This window comes from Lonchura striata, chromosome 3, assembly GCF_046129695.1.
Source record: "Lonchura striata isolate bLonStr1 chromosome 3, bLonStr1.mat, whole genome shotgun sequence".
NCBI lineage: Eukaryota > Metazoa > Chordata > Aves > Passeriformes > Estrildidae > Lonchura > Lonchura striata.
In genome coordinates, this window is record NC_134605.1 from 91,605,119 (window position 1) to 91,629,723 (window position 24,605).

The window sequence follows — 24,605 nt, forward strand, 5'->3', positions numbered from 1 at the left end:
CCTAGGTATAGGGGGCACGCAAGGCTCAAATTACAAAAGTAAGTGTTTATTAACTGCATAGGTAGTATACCCCTCAAATTCCTTGGCAAAGGAGAGTGGATAAAAAAAAAAAATCCCCTGTACCTAGCACAAAAGATGTCAGGAGTACTTGAGATGAAAGTTCTATGGGCAGCTATTAAATAAATAAATTGTATGTTACCCAGGAAATGCCCCATTCTGAAAATGGCTGGGGGTTCAGGACACTGTTAGGAAAACCATATCTCTATGTCTGTTACTCTTTCCTATGCATTTGTCTCTAGCCATGTTGAGAGAGAAAACTGGCCAGATCTGAAGTGTGTAACAGTTCTTAAATACTTGGAACTGCAAAAAGAAAGAATTACATATATAAAACAGACTGACAACATAAGTGGACATTTTTTGTCCAATAATATTCAGTAGTTTTGTGTGAAGACATCCTCCCAGAACATACAATAAAAATAGAATTTTCTGTGTCCCTAATATACAGGTATCATCACCAGTGTTAGGGCTCCAATCTCCCAACATTTGTTCCAAATTAAGACTGCTTTGCATGGAATTGCTTCATGTTCATGTTCACTTTCCTAGTTTTCTTCCTATTTTAATCTTAAATGTTAGTGATCACAGTAATCATCTTATTGCTGTGTTCTCATCAGGAGGAAGAGTTACGAACTGCAATAATAATTTAAGTTTTACTATTTTTTAAATTTTAAATAGTTAATGTATCAAAATAATAATAATTTTCTTTTCAAAGAAAATATAGTGTAATGAAAACTGGAAGATCTTCTACAGAGAGATAGGGAGATGAAAATTGGGCAAGTAGATTATTAAAATTCATATGGAGAAAATGCAATTTTACACAAGACACACAGAAGGAAAGAAAAATATAAAGAAGACATTCTAGAGACAGTAAGCAGAAAATCAGAAATTATTTTGCAAGGCCACGCTGCAGCAAAAATAAATTGGATGCCATTTTGCTATCCATACACTGACATATCATGCAGCATTGACAGGGAATAATAATATCCAAAAAACAGGGAAGGCTGAGAGACAGTGGTAAGAGAAGAAAGCTGTTCTGCTGCTAGTTTTATTCCTGGACTTATTGCTAAGTCGTCTCAGCTGCTCTGATAATTTCAAACCACTGATCATTGAATCTGCATGTTTTTCCCTTCATTTGGTATAGTAGATCTTTGTTATTAGCAAATTTTATGCATTAGATCTCTAGTAGAATAATTCCAAGAAATCTTTGAGGAAAATTTCTGGTGACAATTACCAGGATACTCAGCTGAAAGAAGTACTAAGAATAAGAAAGGATAAAATGGCTGGTGAACACTTTCCATTCAAGTATATATATATATATATCTACAATCTGTATGTTTCTGTAGTCTATTGAAGATAAACACCAGTTGAATTTGGTAATGCATTTATTGGCTGATAGTATAAAAAGAATCGTGTGTTTGTGTGTGTGTGTGTGTATACATATATATCCTGCAAACAGATCATCATATCCCTCAAAAATAGATTCTATTATCTATATTGATTTATGTAACTACTTACTCTATTATTAGCTTTGACTGATATAACTCTTCATTAGTTACGGATTTACATATTCAATGCTCTGTTGCCAGCAAGCCAAAGCCAAGAAGCAAAGAAAATGTCATGGTGAAGTTGTTTGTTTTTAGATGTTTATTTTGTTGTTTTTTTTTATTTTCCATATTTTGGAATACTTTCTGTCTGTTTCACAGTTCCATGAATAAAGCTCAATTATAGAGTGTGAATGTCACTTGCATGGGAAACGTGCCAGAACCAAAGACTGAAGTGGAGATGAAGTAATAAAATATAAACCATGGGAAACAGAGAAAAATTGTTGGATTTAAAACAACTCTTGCCCTGGATGGCCAGTAGAGGTCATTTTGGCTATCTGTCCAATTACAAAATGGAACAGGCAGAGAAATGAGAGCACGTAAAGAACAAAATCTATTCAGCTTAGTCCATAAACACTTTAGAGACCAGCTGCAGATGTGGTAGAGCTACAAAGGGCTTCCTGAAACAATGAAAGTCTTATATGCTCCAACTGACTGATCAAAAAATGTTCAGAACCAGTCCTATTTACAGTAGCAAGATTTCAACCTACTTCATTAAAAATGAGAATGATATTCCAACCCCACCCTTTAATGGAATTTTGTTAAATCAGAGGTCTTGAAAAGTATGTTCAAAACCTGCAAAGATACTGAGCTTATTCAGTCTGAACTTGGATTGTTTCTTCTCACATAAAATCTGTAGAATGTGATGTATAGGAAGAAAAAAACCCAACTAATGACATGGTAAACTAATCCAGTATCTTTTTTATTTAAAAAGGGTTTCACAGATTTTTCAGAAATAAAATCAGTTTTGTAAAAATTTCTTTTTATCCTTTTTAGTACTACTTTTTTTGGATAAGTATGATTGTGAGCCACTTACAATTCAATTTTTACAAGAACACTGCATAAGTATGGTTCAGGTAGCTAACTAGAAGCAAGATTTCACAAGTTTCCCATAAAAGTTTTGACTGTGTAAGTGCAATGGTTACAATACTTTTGGCATGTATTAATACAGCCGTTACAAAAGGACACTGTGGTTTGATGAAGTGGCTTCTTTGTGGGCAAATACAGTGTTGTACTATAAGAATCCTCTCCAGTTTGTGATAATTGCTTCTGGTTTATGCTAGTCCAGTAGTACAAAGAAATAACATGCTAACTTGTAATAGATACAGTCTAAAAATAAAATGCCAAAAAAGAAGAAATCACTTAAATCTTTAAACAGTATTAGACATAGTAGAATAATTTTATTTCAAACACTTTTTTCAAACCCAGGACAGTATGTTCTTGGCGCAAAATTTTTTTTAACCACAATAAGTAGGTTGTAGGATTTGCGTTGGAGATACCATATGGAAAGCACTAATTTAATGGGAAATGATAATCTGTGAAATGGATTCATGATTCATGAGTCACAAAGCACAATAACACATGCCAGTAATTTAACAAAATACAGTATGCACATATGTGTATTAGTTTACACATGTGCATATATGCAAATTCTTTGTTATTTGGTTGCTGTTAGAGTCCTAAGAGAAATATAGTTCTTTTTTTAATGTAAGCAACAACACATTTAAACATGATGACAACTGGCCAGGTGTTAGGGTTTGTGCTCACAAGAAATAGTTTTGAATAATAGTAATAATGGAGAGCATGCATAATCTCTATCTACACTTGTTCATTGTGTAGATTATAAATACTTCCAAAGTTCAGCCATTGGAACATATTTTTAGAAAGAGTCTTACAAACAGAAGGAGGATCTGAGAAAAAATAATTTTCTGGTGACATTTCTTGATAAAGTGAAATAAACATACCTCATTTAGAAGCTAAAGCAAAGTATGCCAGTGCAGCCATTTGGTTGTATTGATGCCTGCTTTATGATGAAATGTTGTATCCTTTCTCTCTAAGTAAAAAACAACAATATTGTTTTTAGTTGGTCCTGACTGAATGTTTTAGTGTAATCAAAGTCCTTATTTTAGTCCTCTGGAAATGTAGACATTTATCAAGTTAAGAAGGGGCTTTTTGTTTTCTAGGAAGAATTAGTGTTGAAGGGGCCTCTTTGTTACTGAGATCCAAGGTATAATGATAACTGATAATATTTATGAGAGATGGAGGCTCTTCAGTGAACCTACATGCTGAACCATTAATAAAGCCCAATTAGGTGCTTAGATGATTCCCCTTTAGTCATCACTTAGAGAACAGAAATCATGAAAGCTGGGAGAGGATCACAACTGGGTCTACTGCAAGGACAAGAGATAAAATGGTGCTGGATCTTTGTTGAAGTCTCAAAGGATAGTAATTTAAGTGAATGGATTTTAGTAAAGGCTCTCTTTAATGAACCTATTCATAGTTGAAATCAATGTGTGATAATACCATATAAGTGGTACTGTGGTGAGTGGGAAGAGCACAGCAAGAGGTATCAGTACAGGGGTGACTAGCTAGCTAGAGGCAACAGCGTCATGATTAGAGGGAATAGTGCAGGTGGGAGCAGCAGGTAGGAGCATCAGCCTGGTGAGAGGGGGTGGTGGTTCACCTATGCATTTATGATTAGAGGCTGTGGCAGTTAGAAATTGTGATGAAGTAACATCAAGGTACGTCTACATGCATAGGCATAATTTTATGTTAAAAGATGTATGGGAGTCTGTCTGCATGGCTGCTAGGATAGTACGGAGTACTAAAAAAAAGCTGAGTCACATGTATTGGAAAGGTACAACCTGGAGAAATGCTTTCAGTGTCGATGAAGTGATAGTGTGGAAAAAACAAAGGGCAGCCAACTCAACAGAATTATGGCCTTTGAGCTGGTGGTTTCTATTCTGGAGCAAAATCTTAAAATTTTGACAGCTTAGAATGCAGTATCAGGAAAGCAAAAGAAAAGATAGCACTTAGTAGGTGAAGAACAGAGAGCAAAGCAGAACAAGAAGATTTCACCCCCTTACAAGGCATCTGCTTACAGCCACTGATAGGAGTCAGGATGCTGAACCTGATGGCTGTTCTTCTGTTTTCATGTGCTCACAGCTGGGTGAAAAAATTTAATCAATAGTCTTATGCCTACTGTTCTGCAGGGCTGTGCTTTCCCATCAGATACACTAGCTTCATTTATTGCTGCTTTGTTTTCCACAAATCAATGCTGGGTCACTTTTTCTTTTCATACCTTTGGTTTTAACTGTATACATATGGATGTGGCAAGAAATGAGGTGACTGTTCAGGGGCTCACAGTTGTAGATCCACAGCCATCTGCTGTTCACCACAAACTGGCCTGATACCTGCAACATCTGAAAGAGGTGCTACAGAAATCTGACATTTAAATGTGTTTACCCAAGTACATGTTAAAAGCTTGCAATTTTTCTTTCAAACAACTGAAATACTGTTAGATGAGAAAGCTATAATCAAATGCTAATAAAATTTATTTATTGTAAAACCAAGCTCTTGGTCTGTTACCAAGAGCTTCCTTGCAACACTGAATGTGCCTTTATTGAGAAATACATTTTAATAGCACACCAGCAGAGTCTCCAGACAGGAGACTTTCTGATTTTCTTTTGCATAAATAAGTACAGTATTCATAAAAAATTTGGATTGAGGGGAGATACATTATTGTCTAAAACATTTAGAATTTATCTATTTCCTGGTTCACAAAATCTCAGCTAATAAATATGAACCATTTCAATGAGAGTCAATATTAATGACGACTGGATTTGCTACATTTATATTTCAAGTGTAGTCACTTGCATGTGCTATTCAACATCTCAGAAGGTGAGTAGGGTAAGTGGAGGAATTATTAACATCTTGCTCTGTCTCTACCTGTTTTCGTGAAACTTGCTGGCACTTATTACCTTTGCTTCCCCTACCACATTGCTAAATTTGGTTAGATTTATGCAGTAAGCTCAAAAGCTACTTGCAGTGGAAAGAATTTTGGCAGAATTTTGTACAAGCTTCTTACTTTGGGGAAACCAAGCTAAAAACCAGACATTACCATGGTTTTGCTCATTCTGAACAACCCTCTGACAAAGAGATTATGAATTAAAAATATGATAGAGATGACGGGAAAATCAGAAGTACTTCTGTTCATACTCTTTCATTTGCACTTCTTAGATGGTATTTGACTTCATGAATAGTCCCTCAGAAAGCATCAACCATTTGTATAAGACACAGAGAATCTGCCTTAGTGTAAGAAAAACATGAGTCTCTACAGCCATCTAAATCATATCAATAAAAATGAGATTACAGAGTTGAAACCCTTAATGTGCTAATGTAATTGGCAAAATTCCTGGAGATTTTTAATAAGACCAGCATTTCACCATAGATTTGTTGGCTCTCCCTGATCTTCAAATAAATTACAAAGCATTCCCATTCATGTTTGTGCTGACTTCTCCTAAGTATTTATGAACAGATTAGGATAGACATTTTCTATACTTGTTGCTTACAAAATGCCTGCAAGTTTTATTTATTTCAGTAATTCACTGTCCATTTTAGTGGTGTGTGACTGGCTATCTTTTCTTAACTGGATAGATGTTTCTTCTTAACAGAGACAAGTAATCAGTGAATAGCAAGTAATGCACTTGATAGGGATCCATATCACTGTCTTAATTAACAGGATTTAAATAATTAGTTGCCAGTATAATTAGAGAAGGGAAAAAATTAAGATGCCACGAAAATCCAAAATTTAGCTATTCCCAGAACTTTTCTTAACCTGACTACTTCTGAAAATAAGTATGCAATAGTCTCCCTTTGTTGTATTTTATTACATCTGTTGTTCAGAAGTTTCCTATTTTATTGTTCAAATCTTGTATTTTTCTGATCTTTATGGGTTTTCACATATTTGCCAATATTACTTTCTATACTTGTAATGTTTATGGACTCACATTATATACATTCTCAATTTATCATTATCATTTGCTGTTTTAAGCATAATGTATTATTGTAAAAGTGGAAGATAAAATCTCCACAGAAAAGCTACCTTTTTACAGTAAACTGAACTTTTTTTGTTGCTTTTGTTCAAATAATGCATTTTTGATAACTCTGTATTTAATAAATGTCTGAAGGTAACATTTTCATTTTACCTGCCACTGGCATTTTCTGGAATCCAGGAAGTGAGACAGATGAAGAAAAATAAGATTTTGTTTTCAAAGTATGGTAGACAAGTAAAAATAGCATCTAACTGCCAGTGATGTCTCTTCAGATAGTAACATACATTATCCCCTGGCTATACTACTGTGCTGAAGACACTGGCTGAGTCCCTAGGGAGATCCTCCAGAGGTTCAAGACAGTGGTTTTGCCTCTGGTATCACACAGAGCACATGTCAGATATATGTCACCTCTCTCCCTGTGCCACCGCTGGCAATGGCAATGCCTTTCATACCCTGAGCTGGTTTACAGTGCATTTCAAATCATGCCTGGTGAAACAACGTTTAAACAGCAGGTGAGGGAAAGGGGAGCACAATGAGAGCAGTGCTGTCACAGCAGCCAGCAAAGCCAGGTGTGCATCCACCGTGGCACCACCTCCCACCCAGCCTCCAGATGGCAGGTGCCCCCTTCCAGTGTCTCCAGCAGCACCTGCCATCCACAGCACCTGACAGGAAGCCTGGAACTGCCAACATGGATTTTCTGTGGAGAATATGAAATACAGCTTGTCTGCTGTCTTTGCAGAGGGGAAAAAATAAAATGGCTTAATTAATTTAATAAAAAACTCAAAAAAGTCATAATGAATACAATTGTCAGCAAACATAACCTTCACTATTTTCAATGTCAGCCAACTTTTGAAGTCAGACACCATCCATGCAGTAATACAAGGAGCGGTGGTTTTGTGCCTGCAGTGCTGGGAGTTGGGATGTCTTCCCAAATCTCTCTGCCGGCTGCAAGCACCAATTTTAAGCATGTTTTCTGTCATCACATCTGTAAATGAACACAGATGTATTATACTGTCACTGCAGGGAGCATACAAGGGTGATGTTTGGTCTCTTCTGCCAGGCAGAGAGGAGTGAGGCACAGCCCAGGGACATCTAGCCTGCCATGGCACCGCTGTCCCACTGCTGCCTGCCCTGCTAGGCTCTGCTCTGGGGGCACTGAGGCTTCTGAGAGTGAGCATGGCCTGGGGTTGTTGTAGAACAGCTTCATCCCAGGGGCTTGGCTGCTTCCAGGCCTCATGTTCAACTGCACGTCCTCTCCAGGTCTGTATTCCCTCTTGGGCCTGCCTTGCTCAGAGCTTTGGCTTTCTCTTTATTCAGCTAGGCTGTTGGTCAGAGCATAGTGCTAATAACATCAAGGTCACAGGTTTGATCCCTGCGTGGGATCACTTGAGAGTTGGACTCAGTGATCCTGTGGGTCCCTTCCAAGTTTGAATATTCTGTGATCCTATTACTTGAAAATGGTCAGTGTTCGTATGACAGCGTGGACAGGATGGCTGCCCCATCTTTGCCACCTTGACCATGTTTCTAAATGTGTGGTGAGGCACGGGAGTACTTCACCAGGGATGGTGGAGCTATCCTCACACCAGTAAAAACCCCTCTCAGATGTGTTTCACGCTTAAACCCAGCTTACCACTGCCCTTGGAAGAGGAGCCTCAAAGTTCTTACTATAGAGTGGATGCTGGATGAGAGAGTTGCCTCTATCAAAAAAACCAAGAGAGGATCAAAAAACCACTGCTCAGGATGCCATTGTGACTCTGCATCACTTCTGTTCAAAATGCCAGCACAGATTGTTAACTCCCAGTTCTCTCTGAAATCTTGGAGTCTGTCATTTAGCAGGTTCTGTGTCCATTAAACACATGTCTTACTGATATCAAGTAGTGGAAGTGGAATTTTACCCTGAGTGTCATGTAGTGCTAAGCCTTGCAAGTATTTATTACATCCACACTGTTACTTTTACCAGATAAGCCTGTCATCTCATCAAAGAATTCTTGACAAGACCTGTTTCCAGGATACTACAGCAGTTATGCATCTAAGCTCTTTTGAAAACATGCCAGGTATCTATCTGAATCTGTGCACCACATATCTATAAAATCTGGTTTTCAGTCTCCTATTATAGTGGAGATTCAGATCTGTGAGGAGTATTTTTAGCTTTCTATTGCTGATCATGAAGTTTCCCAAGAACTTATTACATGAATAACAAAATGAAACTATGTTTTAAATGCATCAGCATCCCCTAACCCTTACTATTAATTACAGATAACCAGCTAACATTGTTAAACATTTATTGAATTCTATTTACACAATACACAAGATGACTGAAGTAACTAATAAAATGAAATGTAAAAAACCCCAAACTAAACAAACAAACAAAACCATCAAAACAAATCCAAACAAATCAAGCTCCAGCCTTATATCACATTTAGCAATTGATTTGTAAGTGCTTAGAAGTGTTTTCTGTGTTGGTTGATTGTACAAATCAGAAGGAAGCATTAATTAAAATTTATATGTGAAAAAAATAGCTGAGAATTGTACTTGAACTTTATGAAGGTCAGACTGACCTTATCTTCAAGGTATTTGACCACATAAACAGTTTAAATTTTGTATTTAATTATAGATTAGTAATCCTGTAAATAATTCTTAATTTATCACTCCTGAAATATTTCTTTAATTCCCACTCAGTGTCTGTTACAATTCAGTGTGTTTGCAGAATGTATTTTTCAGTCTTCCTAGGCCAGACAAAAAAAAAAAAAAAGCTTTTTTAAAAAAAAAAGGCTCAGAACTGCTAACTCAAGACCTAATGTTCAGCCACCACCTGGTATTCTTGCCTCCTAAGACCTACAGGTTCCTTACCTTTTAAAGTCTTTCAGGAACCACAGCACAGCTGCAGCAGTGTCTGGTGGGTTCAACAGTGTGGTAGCAAGGCCATTGAGAGACCCAGAAAATATGTGTGGGAGGTTCCATTTAAAAACACGAGACACTTGCTGTACAGTTATATGCCAGAATTCAACAACAATAGAACTTTTGACTATATTCCTGTTTTTTCTGGGTTTTTTGTTTGTTTGTTTGTTTGTTTGTGTGGTTTTTTTTTTTTTGTTTTTGTTTTTTTTTTTTTTAATGAAGCACTCCTAGCCCATAGACTTCTGTGTAATATCTTTGTATAAACAGAACTAAAAGACGTTGAAGACATTTTTGCCCACAGTCTGAGGTGGTTTGAACTCAGATTTCTCAGCTTCTAAGGACATTTCTGTAGAGAAAAAAGAGGCAAGAAGCAGAGATATTGTATAGCCTGATGGCTGGGACACTCACTAAATGCTAGGTCTCATCCTTCCTGCCATCATCCCTTATGAGGCTTATATTAAACAGATATTGCATAAAATACAGGAATGGACCTTGAAACAGGATTGAGGCCAACAGAACTTCACTTCCCCTCTGGCTGTGTCTGAAAAGAGATGAGTGAGTACTGTAAAAGAAAGGATCCCTTTGCCTCATCTGGCAGGCCTGTGTGTGCATTTCCTATCAGGGAACAAAGTACCTAAATGTTAAAACTGTTCTGTATGAACAGGGAAAAAAACAGTCTCCTGTGCATTTCATGCATGTATACTCTTGGGTTTTTGTTAAGCAAATAGTGCACTTTGTAATAGTATTTTCATAAGAATCAGTTATCTTTTAGTCCCTAGGCACTTAAAAAGGTTGAAAAATGGTTTTTTTTTGTCATTGAAACCTCTTCCAGTGAAAAGAATTTTATAAGTAACAAGTTCCCTATTATAGCACTAAATGTGCTTTTTCTGTGTTTGGCTTTCCCCAAATGCCCATCTCCTCTGTAACAGCTCACAGACTTTGCAACCATATTTACACATTTTACATCCAAATACCTCCTTGGGATTTTTTGTCAGGCAAGATTTCTTATATTTTCAACATGGATTTAGCATAACCTAGAGGTCTAGCTTCTTCTATTGAGAAGGTGCACCAGCTGATTAGAAAGAATATAATTGATAAGAAGGGTTTGCAGATACTGTAAATTTGACTGCTTCTTTCCATTTTTGTTGCCTAAAATACCCCTTGGAAAAGTCACATTTTTACCAAATAAAGTGCCTTCATTCTTTTTTTTTTCAGAGTTTCTAAGTGTGCTTAAACCATACAGTCACAGTGGATGAAAAACATCAGTTTGCAGGCAATTAGACAGAATGCTATCAAGTACAACTACTTCTTAATTTCTCCTTGTGCTTTTCAGGTTTTTTAGATTCCCATAAGAAGGACAAATCTACTTTAGTCAATAGATAGAAGCCAGCAGAAAAGAAGTATTATGACCTGCTGCTATTCCATCAGTTTAATTTCCTTCCTTAGGAGACTTGATTATCCAGCCATATAGATCTTCACCTTTCATTTAAGTCTAATCTAAAGGTTTTTAAACAGTTATGATACAGCTTTCATTTTAGTTTTCACCTTTTTCTTCTTTACATGTTTGGTCTTTGTAATAGCTCAAACAACCCTTTTGCTTGACAAGGCATTTGTAAACTTACGTCTTTCTCCTAATGCACTGGGTTTGAAGTCTCTTCTTCTTTAGTTTGCTAAGGAAGCCTATCTTTCTCAGAAGCTTTTCCTAGAAATCACTTCTAGCTTGCCTTATGTTGCTATTTTTGTCCTTTGGCAACACTGCTTATTTCAGTGGTGACAATATTGTGGGAGAAAACACCAAATATTCATATAAATTGCAGAAAGGAAGCATCTGATATGGCAATTTTGGAACTTTACAAGTGTAGTTTTCCTTTTTCATTTATAACTTCTTTTTCCACAGTGTCCATCATCATTTATTTATCATTAGTTGCCTAATTTAAAGTTTAACTGTGAGTGAACAGAGATTTTGGACAGAGGAGAGCTGTGTCAACATGATTCAGGTAAAATCAATATATCCTGAGCTTCTGTGATGTATACTCTCAAAGATTCCCTTGTTTAGAAGACTTAGTGACCTGCCTGTGATGTTCTGCTCTAATTCTGCTGGAAGAAGTGGCAGCAGCCATTGCTTTAAACCATTAGTCTTCATTTAAAAGAGTGGGGAATGCATATCGATAGTTATAATCACCCTTGTGGCACCAGGGAGGCAGAGCTGTAAAAAGTAAGTACTTTTGTAATGCTGATAGAGAGAGGAGACAAGAATTTCACTTTGTCGCCTGGTCAAGCTCTCTTAACCCCACCAAATAAAATGACTGTTATTGGTTACATAAATTTTGAATGGACCTTGAAATCACAGTGGAACAGTTAATATGGGCTGGTGGTTGTTGGAACAAGGGTGCTTTTGAACCACTACCATATAATGCATATTGTTAATATTATTTACATACATGAATTCACTATTCAGATATTAAGATAATGAACATTTTTACTATATGCTACATAGCCTGTGTAAGACAAGTGAAAACCCTTCATATTTTTCTTTAACAGAATAATCTGTAAATGACATTAGAAATTTCACAACTTTTTTATCTCCTTGGCATATGCACAGGAAAAAAAAACAGAAAGGCAATATTTTTTTGATGAAAATACATAATGTCTTCTAAATAAAAGTATTTGATATTTACAGTAAATGCTATCTGATGGCATTCCAATTTTGTTGAAATAAGTTTACAATAAAGGTTAAAAAAACACCTTCAACCTCACATACACCTGATTAACAGGAAACAAATGGTTTTGTTGCACATGCATGTGTTACTATTTAAAGATTGGACTTTTTGTACAACTGGAGGGCAACAGTTCCCATTTGCTTTACACAGCAGATCAACCCTTTTAAACACAATAAGTGTCTCTTCCACGTAGAAATTATTGCTTCTGGAATAAAAATGAATATTAGGATATTAGTGTACTGGCAAGCTAAATATCTAAAAGAAAAATCCATCCAGCTCATTCTAGCAAGATTTCTACAAATTAGCAGTGAAGAAGAAATTGTCTGGTTTGGGTGGAATAGATATTGAAAAAACTGAATGAATCCCATGGCTGAATGAACTGTTTTTGATTTACTTTTAAGATTCCGTTGGATCTTCACTGAGTGGCTTCACTTGAGGTTCAGAAAGATAACATACAGAACCTCTTTTTTTATTAAGACATACTGTTTGGAAATAAATTAGAAAGGCCTGAAAGGAAAAATTCATCTGTATGCTGTATGCAATCGTTAATCGTGAGAGAAGGAAGATAAATGAACCAAAACAAAGATATATTTTTTGAGGATGTTAAATCAGTAGTGTGCAAAAGGGGCAATTAGTAGTATTTTTCTAAGAGCAATTTAGATTAAATAGCTGCTGTATGCTATTTTTATTCCATGCCTGAGTTGTCTCTAAAGGAATTTTAAGAGAGCATATATTCTGGTAGCTTGTGTTTTTGATACCAAGGTAAAAAAAGACTGTAGCCTGTTGCAGGCATAATGCTCTAAACATTCATGTGCTATTAATAGATTAAGTGGACAGGAATTTCCTACCCACTGCAGTTTTTCTCTATTTTATTGCTTCCAGTGGTTGAGAATTTGCATTTTATGACATTTCATAATATATGCTCCCAATTAAAGGAAAATAGGATTTACTTTTCTTTTTAGACAGAATTAGTGTTGGTTTATGTGGTAAACATCCCAGCAAAATTTCCCCCTTGTCTCTGTGCTTCAGGTCTCTTGTCACATTCAATACTATTCTTTCAGCATAATCTTCATTAGTTTAAAGTTCAGATTTTCTTTTGCTACAGTGAAAACCCCATGCTCAAACTGCTTGAGGTTTTTAAACACTGTTCATGTGTTTGGTCTTTTGTGTGCCTATTTGTAACTTAAGCTGGTAGATTTGTATACTTGTGCCACCATATCCAAAATATTAGACATTGAGTAAAAAATCTATTTTCTGCATGGACAAGAAAATGTAATGGTCTTCTATAGCAATTTCACTTCACTAGTCCCCCTTATTGCTTCATGATGTTGCATCAACATTGTGTTTACTGATTAACACCTACAGTTTAAAAAGGCTAGCAACTTTGTGTTTGATAATCTTCTTGTGTTTCTCCATTTTCTTCTCTCCATTTTGAGTCCATAAAAGGACTTACCAAGTTACTGATAAAATTTCAATTACCATTTTTCTTCTTTTTGAGAAAGGCATGACTGGCATGATGACCACCTATCAAAATCCATCTCATGTTGAAGTACCCACCAAGCTATAAGTTTGTAAAGCTACTGTACTGTCAGCACTGGTCAAATCTAGTCTGACAATCTTCTTGTCGAAGTCATTGATTGCATGAAAAATGACCAATGTTTGAGCATAGTACAAGGCCACATTGTTCTCAGTATAATATTAATATTTCCTTGACTGGGTCAGGTTAGGCTACATTCAAATTATTAGAACTTCTGCTCTATTTTTGCTAAATGTGTAGGAAAATAAGTGACTTCAGGCTGGACCACCAAAAATTATTGACACTTACATGTGACTATTAAAATGGACACTGCAAGTGTAAAAGTGTACCTGAAAATCTGCCAAAGCTTGACTGTTGTTGGTTCTCCAAAGACCACAGACAGCTACCTTTAAGAAGATGTTTAACACTGTGACTTGGCAAGCACTACAGTACAGCAGATGTGGTTTTTACAGGTTACTTGTGGCAGCACACACTAGGTCAAGAATTAGGACAAGTTTAACACTGTGAACTGCATTTGTGATGCTAAGAACCCTGTGCAGACCTACAGATCTGCTACTTGCCCTGGATGTTCAAGTTTCCTTTTGAGTTCTGACATTAATTTCCTTTATGCCTTAATGAAGCATTTTTATTCCTTACAAACAGCTTTAAGTAGTGAAGGAGGGAAAGCACAGGTTTGTTTTCTTTTCTAGATAAACTTCACTAAGCAAGTAATGGTGGATAAATTAGACAGTGTTAGTGATAAATAATGTCTAACTTTGGTATCTGTGAGCTCTGCAGTAAAAGAAAACCTGCCCATATGCACTGGGGGTGGAGAGAGAAGGTTTTATAACAGATTTAAAATTAGAAAACAAAATGGCCTGATTAACAGCAGTAGGAAGAGTTCTGCAGAGGATGAGGGGAGAAATTAACGGATGACATTCAAAGGCAGCTGTGAAGTATGAGAAGCTGCAGTACGCGGAGGTAGTCAAATCTAGCAGTACAGAGAGTTCTGAATGATGCTGGAATAAATCAAAAAGTCTGGGTGGGGGGATCTTTCAAGTGGTGGATCATAGCTAAAAGGTGGATCACCTCTGCTTACACAGACAGTAAGCCAGTAGATTCCATCCTGAAGTAGAGCACTGTATTAGTATTAAAAGCAGCTGATATTTAGAGGATGTGTACAAAGTTTCAAGCAAACTGACAATGGTTTTAGCATGTGCTAGGTTTTTTTTTGGAAACAGAGTGAGCCCCACCATTTTACACTTCAGAAAGCTAATGTAGTTCACCCACTTGCTATTTCCATCTGAGACTACATCTTTCCATGAATTTCACTTACCTTGAAATAAGGGAAGGATAGAGGGCCTTCACAAATGTGCTTTCTAATGGTTAGAATCTGGATACATAGTGCAGGGAATGTGGAGAGACGGTGTTGCAGAGCTACGGTATAGAAACTTCAGCCTTAGTCAGGATCCCGAATGAGGCTTTCCTGCAGGCAGCTTTCCAGTAAAGGACCCACTACAGCAGTAAAGTGGACTGCACTCTTTGCTCTCGATGACCCAGACCTACCCTTTCTTGTGCCAAGAGCACAAGGAGGCAACGCAGCATGTTCATCTCCAAAGCAGGTTGAGAGAGGAAACTTGCAGGTGATTACAAGGCAAAACTGAATGTACTCAGACACACTGTAAAGGCCTCTTCATTTCTAAATACATTATGGCTTTCAGTGGATACACATCCCACTAATAAATTCTGTCTCTATAGCAGAACTATAGAAAAAATAGTATTTTTTTGTGATAGGCCAGTCTGGCTTCTAGTGAACTATTCTGATGAATGTGGTTGAATCTAATCTACCTCTCTGAAGAGAATTTATCTCAGCTCATGACAGGAGAAATCATACAATGTTTTTTCATAATAAGTATGACTAAGTAAACTAAGAAAATAGATCACTAATTAGAGAATATTGAATCCTACTATGAAATTACATCTGCTCTTGTTCTTCCATATCTAACCATATTTAACATGTAAATAGGGATGCATTATTACCAATTTCTCTTGGTCATGAGTATATCCCTCCTTAATAGCCAGTATTATTACTTTCTGATTCATAAAGAAATAGCAATTCCAATTATTCTGTCTATGAAATTAAAATTATATTCATCCACACCTCACCTTTTTTCCCCTTACTTTATGATTTCCCATTTGTTTCTTTCCTCTCTTTTCTCTCTAGTAAATCTAGATTTCATATATGAATACTGATAAAACTTGATTAAGAATTCAGAAGCTTTTTTTGCCCCCAAGTTACCTGAAGATATTAAGTTGATCCAGATTCATGATGGCAGATGGACTTAAGTTCAGCCAAGACCAGTAAATAACTCTATAAAGACTGAAAGAAATTGTGGGTCATGTAGTTTTGCATTCCTTGTGCTTTAACTCTTAAAACTAACTACAGGAAAGAAACCATTTTTGTGGAAATGAAAACAAAAAGAAGTACTTCCCTGTACACATTTTCATGGAAGGTGCTCTTAATTGTTCATTCATATGCATTTAGAAGCTTTTCTCTTGTGCATTTACACCATTGTTGTACCTCTCTTTCATGATTTCACTACTGTTTGCTAAAGAATCAATAGAATACTATGGCTTACCATTGAGTATCCCAATAAAATCCAAAAATTGTGACTATATATTTTCATTTAGACCTTTTCATCAGATACCTTCTAAGTTCAACTCATAATCAGAGATTCAGTTGTAGATATTAAGTCATTGTTCAGCTTATCTAACCTTCTGTATTGATTTATTATTTGATACTCAGAGTAATTCTTAATGTTGCTTAATATATTCAGTTGAGATAGCATACTTAATACTTCAGCAATGTAAATGGTTTCATTATTTAAATAAAATCCTAGTTTAATGGCAGTAACATTTTCATATTGAACATATATATTAGGCATTTCCTTCATTTTTAGATGTTGAATGTTTCATACAAGGATCATAATTGCTTTGTATATTAATATAATTACATATCTTTTTCATTAACTTTGGCTTGTCAACTGCCATCTCAGTTTTGTATTTTGTTAAGATATGTTCTGTCTGCATTAATATGCTGGTGTCAGCAGACCATGATTTTAATAATTTTGCAAGTTATTTAAAGATTTATGTTATTACCAGTAACAGGAAAAAACTTGGAGCTAATTTTTAGAAGTAGGCTGCTAGAGATTAATTTTAAAAATGTGATTTTTTCAGATTGCCTGTAATCCTTTTTATTTTTCAGAAGAATTATTTTTATGACTAAAATTTCTTTTTAATTTTGGAGTTTTCCATGTTAAAAGTATACAGAGAAATTTGGAAGCAAAATATGTCACGCCATATTGCACATTCAACTGAAATGAATTTTTTTGGCTAGTTTAACTAGTTGTTCTGAGGCCTTATAGTTTTCAGGTTTTATGAAGTCTCTCTGGTATAGGGCTCTCTATTCCTGAGTTTTAGTGCTTGAATCAATTAGATGTGAGTAAAGATTTCTCAAAAAACTGGAGATGGGATTGCAAGTGTAAACCAGCACTGTAACTCACCAAGAGAGAATTGCAATGGTTGTCTCTCACTGTCTAAATGTCAACACACTTCAAACAAAAGACATTTGCTTGGCTTAGTATTGAATACTTTTTCACTAAATACTTAGCAGCATCTGAGGAAATAAACTGACATGGTCTATTATCTTCATTTACTTAGAACTCACTAAAAACTTCAGGATTTATATGTAACGTCATAATGTGTTTAAGAATAAAGAATATGTAGTGTGTACATATAATAATTTGTGTAGCTGTTGTGATGAAGATGACAAGGCACTTAGAGGAAGCTTTATTACACAGTATGTATCTTTTTAATTTGATAATGCTTTCTCTGCAGAATTTTAATCACTGTTGTAGACATCAGGATCCCAGTACTCCAAGGTAGCAATGACCTCCCGGCATTGATTCTCTAAATAACAATTTTTTGTTCTTTATAGTAAATGCTGTTTTTAGCTAATTGCATTTAGCACAGCTGTAACTAACATGATCAAAATATAGTGATTCTGTAATTTCTTAGGAGGTAAATCCATACCTTAGTCATGGCTGATGCGTAACTTTTTTTATTCTGGGAACAATCTTCCCTGTGTTTAGTGACATCTGTGCTGTTACCCACCTGTAGTACTTTGGTAGTGAGTAATTAGTGTCTCCTCACTTGCCATCAGCTCAAACTGAATTAACTGTCTACATTTTCATTTCTAAGTCTATTATTTTCTACTTTGTGTGAAAATGCATAGTACATATTCCACCATCTTTGGATGTCATTCCTGCAGCTCATACCGTATTATTCAAGTAGAAGTCCTTACCCAAAGGTGACAGCAACTTTAAGAACGAGCAGAGAAATCTGCTGGGAAAAGAGGTGCTTTGTCCTAGTAACTCTAACGGAGCATAGTGTTTGGAATATGGATGCCTCTGGATCACCGTGCAAAGTTCAAACAGGTGTTGAGGCGGTGACGGGCTCGGTGCGGGGAAGGGCCCGTGCCCATCTCGGTGCGGGAAGGGCCCGTGCCCAGCTCGGTGACGGTCCTGGCCCGGGCCCGTGCCCAGCTCGGTGACGGTCCGGGCCCGGGCCCGTGCCCAGCTCGGTGACGGTCCGGGCCCGGGCCCGTGCCCAGCTCGGTGGCGGTCCGGGCCCGGGCCCGTGCCCAGCTCGGTGACGGTCCGGGCCCGGGCCTGTGCCCAGCTCGGTGACGGTCCGGGCCCGGGCCCGTGCCCAGCTCCGCGGCTCCCCGCGCTCCTCCAGCCGGGGCTGGGCAGCGGCGCCGGGCCCTGCCCGCCGTGGGCAGCAGGTGGTGCTAGATGAGAAGTGAAGGTGCCGCTCCCGGTAGAAGCTGCAAAGCAAGGATTGAGCACTCGGCGGTTTCCGTGTTTGCTTCCTTACTTGTTGCGATCTTTGGGGTAGGAACACTGAAAGTCGAGGTGGGTGAACTTGAGCGTGGTAGCGGGTGAGAGATAAAACGTCAGTCGTTTCCCAAATACCGTTTCTGTAGCGATAGAAGGTCGCACGAATCAGCAGGGCAAGGCCGTCTTTCTCAGTTGGGGAGAAGAGAAGATGCAGGCAATAGCACAAAACGGTTCTGCTTCAGAGCAGACTTGTTTGAAAGAGCACTGTCAGCTTGTATGTCGCTGATTGTGTGTCTGGGCATGACTGAAAGCCTTATGTCTTCAGATTAATTTAAAGAATATGTAAAGGCAAGGCCTCCCAGCCGAGTGAGGAGTAGTTTGTATTCTAATTAGCCAGCTGTGGGAAAATAACAAAATGTCTGCCTAAAATCTTACTGATTAAATTATACAGCACAAGTGTATGAAACAGCTTACATTAATAGCATTCACTTGTTTATGGGTTAGATGTAAAATTGCAAGAATTCCTTCAAAACGAGTGATCCCAGTTGCTGTACAGTGGCAAAACTACAGAAAAAAATATTTAAAACAAACCATTCTGCGTTAATTGGGTGCCCTTTTGGTTTTGTTTCTCTTTTCATCATCTCCAAACTTGATGCCATGTCTGGAGCATTTACTCATCCTAGGCAATAAAGTTTGGGATGAAATGTGCAAAAAACTAGCTTGGTAAGAGATTTCCTTATATTATTTTACCTTTAAAAACATTTATCACCTGTAAAATCAATCTTTATATGGGCACTGAAGGATAAAATGAAAAGAAGCTTCCTCATGAAGTTAATTATCTCCTGAAGCTTTGTAGCTTTCTGATGCTACAATATACAATTAAATTATTTAGAATTGACAGTGTTTAGTGAAAACAGGAGTACTGATAATCTACAGCAGCAGCTGCTTTACAAAAAATGACACATTGAAATAAGATAAATTTTGTGTGCTTTCCTTGAAATTGGGTGTGTCAGTACTCGCAGAAGCAAACAGACAATACTGAACACAGGTATAATATGTTTTAAAACCTTAATGCATGAAACATTAGAATTCTAGGATGCAGTACTTTCTGCATCACCTGTAATATAGTAGCTGTTATCCTGAACTAAAATGTGACTTGACATTGGTAGAACAAATTGCTGTCAGACTCTAATAAGGTTATGACTGGATACAGTTCTACATAGATACCAATTCTATAATGCCTAATAATTATATACACTATCTAAATGCACAGTTCAGTGCAACTTACAAGTTAGGGCCACATCTGAAAAAGGTTTATTAATATTCTTCTCAGTGGAAAAGTGTGTTTATAAAATGTGGTAAAGTAGGATGTACAAGAGATAACACTGAGCTAAGAATCTGCTTTGTTAATATAAAAAATTATAATAAAGGGCAGAACAAATCTTCAGTCTGTGACTTATGATCTTTTCAAAGGATTCTTGACCTTTTTTAAAAAAGCCTAGGAGGTTTTATAGTCTGCCCTGCTTTTGGGGTAGACTTATTTCAGCTTTCTACTTGCTTCTTCAGCAGTGTCTTGCAACATCCTACTTGTTTACTTGGGAAAGATGATGGGAAGATATTTGTGCTTTCTTTTTAAATGTATCATAATTCATGGGGGGGAGGGATGTAAATAGATCACTGAACATTTTTTTTGCAAACATTTCCATGTTTTTTTTTTTTTTTTTTCTCTGATAAAACATTGAAATGACAAGTACATTTGCACAGCCCTTCTCAAAGTAATTTCAGCAATCATTCCTCAGAAAAGGAAGCTAGGCTTATAAGGGGGAGAGGGAGGATGGAATGCAAGTCATAGCTATAAAATTGATATTCTTTATATGCTGACTTATTATGACTCCAGTCTGCATTACATGGTATTTTTGTGGGCTAGATACTACTCTATTAGTCCTGCATAATGCCAAATGTAATAACACTCAGAATTACCTAATGGAAAGGCTCCTTACCAAACTGTACCTTAGAAATGGTTACATTGCATGTAAAGAATTGTAAAGGAGAGAGAGAGATGAGAAAGAGAGAATATGACATTTGCTTTTACCTTCCAAGATAAACTGATTAGGTGACTCCTAATATGTTGTCTGAATAACAAAAAGTCTAAGCTTGGCTACAGTGCAGGTAGCCAAGGAAATAGAAATAATTTCACATCACAGAGGCTGTGGGTTTTATCTGTGGAAAAAAAAAATTGAAATAAATCTTCCCCAAATTTTGCCTTACATTCAACTGCTGCAGACATGACTGTGTCCTTGAAGATTTTAAACTAGATTATTATCAGACTTTAAGGCACATATGAAAATGTCTTACGCAATGTCTTAATAACTCCTTGGAAAAACGATGTAATAGTAGTCATGCCATTTCTCTGGTCTGCTGTAAAGATAAGTTGTTCAACTGAATTCTTTGTGAGTAGATTGAAGGTTTATGCCAGGTATAATTTTCAGTGTTCGATGATTTAGCTGGTTGCTGTACTTTAATTTTAATATAGGCCGTATGGTTCATTTTAATGTCTGATCTGGGTGTGACAAATTCAGTGGGGAATGCTTGAGAAAAGTGAAGATCAAATACCCTGTTAAATAATACAATAGGAAGAAGCAGCTGCAGCTAAGAAGTGCCTTACCCATTGGCAGTTCTAAGTGGAACAGCAATTGAGATTTTGGTGATTTTTAGCTAGGAAAAAATTCTAGTTTGTTTCTTTAATACTTCACAGACCATGGAGCTGTCCCTGTTCAGTATTTTTTTTGAGTTTACTGATCACATTGAGTAAGCTTTTATTTCCTTATTGGTATTCTAACTTCTGAATATCTTTAAAAGGGATCCTTGCAAAATTTACAATGTTGACTCAGTAGACTTGCCCTGAAGCACCAACCACTCTTTCATTTCTCCTTCTAAGTGTTGGTGTTACATGAAAAATGAAGGTCTTCTTATATTGAGGAACTCTGCCTGTACACTGCCCTGAACATTTTCAAATAAATGCAAAACATCAATGCTGTCACCATGTTTTCTTGCACCAGCCTACAATTTCAAGTTCATAAACTTGATAGGCACAAGGGAGAAACCCTGGCAAACTTTACTTTATGAAGTAAGAACTCTGGATTTTCTTCTTGTTCTTACTACAGGTTACTAAGAGAATGCCTGCCAAACAAATTTGAAAATCTTTTGCAGTTTTCTGCAAGGGAAGGTTTTTCTGCATTCTTTCAGACAGAAAAATCTGCTGTAGTAAGGCTATCTGTTAAATTGCAGAATTCAGGAATACTTTTTGGGCTTGAAACCAAAGGCTTTGCTATTTAGTTTGAAATGTATGGCAGAATTAACTTACACCCTCAACTTGGAACTTTTTATTTGGACCAGATCCTTTCTCTGAACAACTCTGAAACTAGAGCTAGGGTTGTATATACAGCACTCACATTCAATTATTTTGATGTAGCCTAAGATGATTTACATTTCAGAGCAAGCAAATGCTAGCAGGTGTTACATCTACGTGAAGTACCCTGGTGAAAGATGGTTTTGTACCTCTGAAACACATAAATTCTCCACAGCATTCCCCCGAGCTAGTGCATTGTGCCTTTTGCTAGAGAGGAACAATGGTACCAAAATATCTGTAGTAAATGTGCCCCACAACTATTTCTCTTGCTAATGCTGAAGATAAACTAGCAACAAATTAGGAGTCTGGCAAAACTCTTAGGATTGACTTTTGCCATGAGCCTCCAGTAGAAGATAGAAAATATCTAAGTCCTCTGATTTCTGTTTTCATGTCTAATTCTAGAATTTGTCTTCTCTCCTTTATCAAATCTTTTCAATGTGGAAGTATATATTTTCCTCTGTCCTTTCTAGAACAGTTTTGATAATGAGATTGTCCTGTGAGTCTGAATATGCTTTTAATCAGGTGCAATATTATTTTTATCCTCCTCTTAAAAATTGACTCTGTATGAATTCTGCCTACATTCTTCCAGAATTCTTCATCTGCTTCTAGAACATGTTGACCTATTTATAAACTAATAAAACTCAAAAAGAAAAATGCTTAACACATAATGAAATTACTCAAACTGTCCTTTTACTTTTCTCAGTTTTGCATATAATTGCTCTCTTTTAAGCATAAAACTTTTCCATGTTGATCTTTCAGATGGCTATAGATTTGAAAGATTCAGAGATCAGAAAATCAAATTTATCCAATGCAAGATGTTAGCAGAATAAATATGGTTTAGGTTTAACACCATGTGAGCCTCTCAGGATTCCTTCTTATAAACATACATAGAAAAGAATTTGGATCCTTCTTTTAAATAATTTTACTAACTGAGATCTCAGATCCAGCAAATCTGTAAATGAAAATCTAATTCAATAACAATAATCTGAAGTATATTCTAAGTTTGAAGAACCTTTGTGAAATTCCATACTAGCTATGGGATATCCAGTTGGTAGACCAGTTTCTAGGATATATGAAAATTAATATTTAATTGCAGAAAACTGTTTTAATGGATATTTTTCTTTCCCCTTTTGTGTTTTAAACCAAGTACTCACAAAAGGAATAAAGGGAAAACTATACTTCAGCTTTTAACACATTCAGGTGACTGAACCTGAAATTTTCATGGTGTCAGAAAAGACATTTACATTTCTCTGGTGAGGCTGGACTCTCTGCAACAGTCTTGTGATCTAATCTAGACATATAAATGATGAGAGAAAATATTGGTTCAATAGTGTTGTGCTACTCTGCAAAGTTAAAGTGGGCTAAGTAAACATGCCTCTTATTTGTAACCTGGGGTTATTAGTCCCATTGATATTAATACACCAGTTACAATCAGGCTAACAGTCATACTCAAAATGATCTATTTATTACCTAAAGAGTCTGATTAATAATAAAAAGCTTTTTCTTTCAAAGAAAAGCAAAAGGTTCAGCTATCTGTGAGATGCTATTTTGTATCATTGGCTTTTATAAACTAAGTTCTTCTTTTCAAAACTCAGTAACTTTACTGTTTTCTCACTCACTATATATAAGTATATAAAAATAGCCCAAAGTACATCCTATTATTTAGTAGTGTTTTAAATCCCAGATTCCTCACCAGAGGGTTTATGATGTTGATAATGGAGTTTTTTTCATCTATTCTTGGGCTTTCTTTTGTCCATGGGGTTTTTTATTATGTTATTACCCTACGGTTCTTTGGTTTATCCCCAAAATTTTTATTTTTTTACCTCCCAGGGTGCATTTGTAGTAATCAGTAACTGATGCTTAATTGTGTGTTTAAACCCACTTGGTTCCCAGAATAAATCTGTTCCTGTACCTTTAAGGTCTTTGCTATCAGCCTGTACTTATGTGTCAGTGCACAACTTCATCATTCCAAGGCCACAAATAATTCTGCACAGAATAACTGCTACTTCTTATTGTTAATTAAGAATGTATCACATTTATAATGTTTGTAGTCATTATACCACATGATTATACTAAAGCTAAAAGCAAATTAGGCAGTAGTCACAGATAATTCTCTTACACATATGTCTTAACGCTAAAGCAAGCTAAAAGAAGAGAAACTGAGATAATATGAAGTGTCCTGAGACCTCTGTTAATGCAAATCTTTTTGCCTGTTACAAGTAATGACAATACCATATCTTTTGGGCTGCAGTATCACAGAATCACAGAGTATGCCAATTTGCAGGGGACCTACAAGGATCATTGAACAGACCAAGTGACCTCAGCTGCTTCTCATACAGCTTCCCCTCAAGGCCCTTCCCCATCTTTGTTGTCCTCCTTTAGACACACTCTAATAGTTGAAAGTCCTTTTTTAATTTCAGTGCCCAAAACTGCCCCCAAGACTCAAGGTGAGGCCACCCCAGTGCAGAGCAGAGTGGGACAATCCCCTCCCTTGCCCAGCTGGCCATGCTGTGTCTGATGCCACTCAGGACACGGTAACTTTCAATCAGCCAGGATCCCCAGGTCACTTTCTGTGGCACTGCTTTCTAGAATCATATTCCCTAGTCTATCCATACATCCAGGGTTGGCACATTCCAGGTGCAGAATCTGGCACTTTCATACAGCTGGT

General features: G+C 36.7%; 1 protein-coding gene across 4 annotated transcripts in view; it reads left to right on the top strand.

Annotated features, from left to right (window-relative positions):
- CSMD1 (CUB and Sushi multiple domains 1) overlaps nucleotides 1–24,605 on the top strand; it is a 1,051,796-nt gene that overhangs the window by 49,834 nt on the left and 977,357 nt on the right. For 2 of the 4 annotated variants that reach the window (XM_021551132.2, XM_031504429.2), the window contains exon 1: nucleotides 18,401–18,603. The exons of the other annotated variants lie outside the window; for them this stretch is intronic. The gene's annotated coding sequence lies outside the window, so the exon portion shown is untranslated. Of the gene's footprint in view, nucleotides 1–18,400; nucleotides 18,604–24,605 lie in introns of those variants that run through there. 4 annotated transcript variants of the gene reach the window in all.